Here is a 3,338-nt window from a genome sequence, read left to right on the forward strand (position 1 = left end):
GAAATTTATCAAAGTCACAGGGTACAAGGTTAACACACAAAAATAATCCAGGTTTCTATATACCAGTAACAAGCAAGTTGGAGAAAAAAAAAATTGCATTTAAAAGAATAAAGTATCTGGGAATTGTTTTATCCAGGAAAGTGAAAGACCTGCATACAGAAAACTTAAAAAAATCACTGAAAGAAGGACTTTCCATGCTTATGAATTAGAAAGCTTCATATATTTAGGATGCCAGTACTACCCAAAGCAATCTACAAATTTAATACGATCCTCATAAAAATTCCTGCAATCTTCTTTATAGAAATAGTAAAACTGATCATCTAATTTATATGGAAAGACAAGGGACTCCAAATAGCTATAGCATCACTGAAGAAGAATATCAAAGTAGGAGGATTTTGCTATAAAGCACAGTAATTAAAATAGCCTGGTGATGGTACAACAATGGAAATATAGACCAAGTGAATAGAATTGAGAATCCTAAAATAAATCTAAGCATGTATAGTCAATTTATTTTGGATGAGGGTGCTAAGTCCATTCAATGGGGAAAGAAAAATCTCTTTAAGAAACAATGTTGGGAAAATTGGATTTCCAGCTGCAGAAGAGTGAAGCATGATCCAAGTCTCAACACACACACACACACACACACACACACATCTTTGGGATTTTTTATAGATAGAAAATGGATATAAATGTGAAAACTAAAGCTGTGACATTCTTAGAAGAAAATACAGTAATGTGGCTGTGAGAGATAAAATTTAATGATAAATTATCAGATATAACAACAAAAGCATGAGCCGCAAAAGACAAAATTGGTCAATGGGACCTTGTAGAAATTGAATACTGCTGTTTATTAAAGAGCTTTATTAACAAAATAGAGAGATGTCATACAGAAAATTTTTAGGAATGATATATCTTGCAAGTGTCTACTGTCCAAAACATATTTTAAAACTCCTCTAACTCAAGAACAAAAAGCAAATAACCCAATCTAAAAAGTAGGGAAAAGATTTGAATAGACACTTTACCAATGCGTATAACTAAATGACCAAAAAGCATCATTATCCATTAAACCTGTTGCCATAGAGTTGACTCACAGAGACTCTACAGGACAAAATAGAACTGCCCAATAAGGTTTATAAAGCTGCAAATCTCTATGGAAGCAGATTGCCACATCTTTTTCTTTTGGAATGTCTGGTAGGTTCAAACCTCTGACCTTTTAGTTAGCAGCTAAGTGCTTAATCATTGCACCACCAGGGTGGTTGTATAGTAACCATATGGGCAATTCACTGCATGGATCAATGTGCTACTATACATTTTAGAGTGAGATAGAAGCCCTAAGTCCATGAATCTGTGAATACTAATGGTGACAAATATACAAATAGGGGTTTGTGAGAATATGTTTTCAGATAAAAACATGTCCTGATATTCCGGCTATCCATGTGACTGTTCAAAAATTTCTTTAATGATTGATGTCCTAAAGTTCATTTCAATATCTCACTGGGTTATTTTTCTGTGGCTGCTAACCAGAGAGCTGGTGGTTCAAACCCACAACCCACATAGCAGAAGAAAAATGATGCAGTCTGCTTTCCTAAAACTTTACAGTCTTGGAAATCCAGTGGGGTCACTATAAGTCAGAATCAAATTGATGGCAGTGAATTTTTTTTTTTTTTTGAATGGCTATATTTTAGTTGCTACTCAGTTGTTCAGTTCTAGAGAATAAACTCATATATCATTATAAATAAAGGAACAATATGTAAATAAATGGATAAAATAAGTATTATTTGATGGGATTTGTGACAGAACTTTCTCAAGGGAAAAACAAGCGAACAATGTACCTATTCTTAGGGCTTTTATTACTAGACTTCAGATGATCTAGTAATCATCTATGTTACTTGCTATAAAATATACAGACTGCTATTCTTAATGATGCATGTTTCAAGTTTTAATAAGAAATAATGAAGATATGAGTATATAAATATCTCCACATGTCACCACTTGATAACTATAACATAATATCCTTTATGAAATCAATGTAGTATTTTTTGTGTTTCAGAAGAAATAGTGCAGATTTTATCACCTAAAAAACTGTCTTGCCATTAGAAAATCTAATGACATTTTATATACAACTTTCCATATTGGAAAATGAGAAAAACTAATTCAAGCCAAATCTCAATGATGACATTAGAAGCAGAAATATTATGTGACTACAATGATCTTAAAGTTTCTATTCTGAATCCCAATAACTAAGCAGAGGTGGAAAACTCCAATATTTTGACATAGTTTGATTTCATTGTAGTAAATTTTCAATCTTATATGAATTTTCCAAAATTATTTCTCTAAAATTCTACACTTTCCCATGAAAACAGAAAAGACTTAAAATGGAAGAATATATGATAAAGATTCAATAATGCAGTTGATTTTAGGGAGGTCCTCAATGAGGAGAAATTGTATCATGAATATATTCTTCCATAGGCCTCAGAAAACATGAACATGACTTGGCGCTGCGCATATAGCACATGAATTTCAAAGGGAATACTGTTGTAGATACTCACTCTTATGGTCTGAAGTGGAGGACCTTATCCCAGCCTCTCTACCTCAGCAAAACATGATAGGAAGAAAAGCAAAGAAATAGTCTCAGGAAACCATAACAATAAAGCAACAAAGCACAAAAGTCAAATCCATTGTTATTATTTAACATAGGCAAGCAGTGTTCCCTTTTTTTAGTATAGCACTAATAAGGCTTTCACATTATTTTCTTGAGCCTTTGTAGATTCAGTCTTTCTCATTTATTAATTCTTTAATGATAACAATAATAATAATAATTCCTATATGCAACTCTCTACTACAACTGTGTTCAAAGTGAGCAAAATAAAGCACGTCTTACGCCACTGAGCATATCTAAAGATGCATTATGCCTTATAAGATAGGATGCCAATGCTCTGTTCTGTGAGAAAGAAAAGGCATGCTCACAGCAGTATTGTCACTGAGGGGACACAAAATAAAGCCATGATCTGAGAGTCTTTTTTTGTGTTATTATAGGATCACTAACCTGGACCTCAGATCGACACCTGGAATGAGTCCCTCAGCATCCTCAGATAAGTACGTTCATCACTGATCTGGACAAACACTTTCCTGACAAATAGATATTTCTATAGCCAGGATTATTTTATACAAGCTTGTCTATTTCAACATACAGTGGACATCTTGTTTAATATCTGAATAATGTCATATACATCAAATGAAAGATCGTGATCTTGTATTATTCTAATAAAATTAGATAAAATCTATTGGGGACATACAAAGAAGACTTTAATAAACTAAAATTTCAAGAGGGCATGAAG

General features: G+C 32.9%; 1 non-coding gene across 1 annotated transcript; it reads right to left on the reverse strand.

The window, feature by feature from the left end:
- Positions 1 to 3,048: 3,048 nt before the first annotated feature.
- Positions 3,049 to 3,115, reverse strand: LOC122150463. Its single transcript, XR_006163679.1, has one exon. It is a non-coding gene; the product is annotated as a small nucleolar RNA SNORD109A (small nucleolar RNA).
- Between the last annotated feature and the right edge of the window lie 223 nt (positions 3,116 to 3,338).

Source organism: Orycteropus afer, unplaced genomic scaffold, assembly GCF_000298275.1.
Source record: "Orycteropus afer afer isolate SDZICR_OR568_19922 unplaced genomic scaffold, OryAfe1.0 scaffold00146, whole genome shotgun sequence".
NCBI lineage: Eukaryota > Metazoa > Chordata > Mammalia > Tubulidentata > Orycteropodidae > Orycteropus > Orycteropus afer.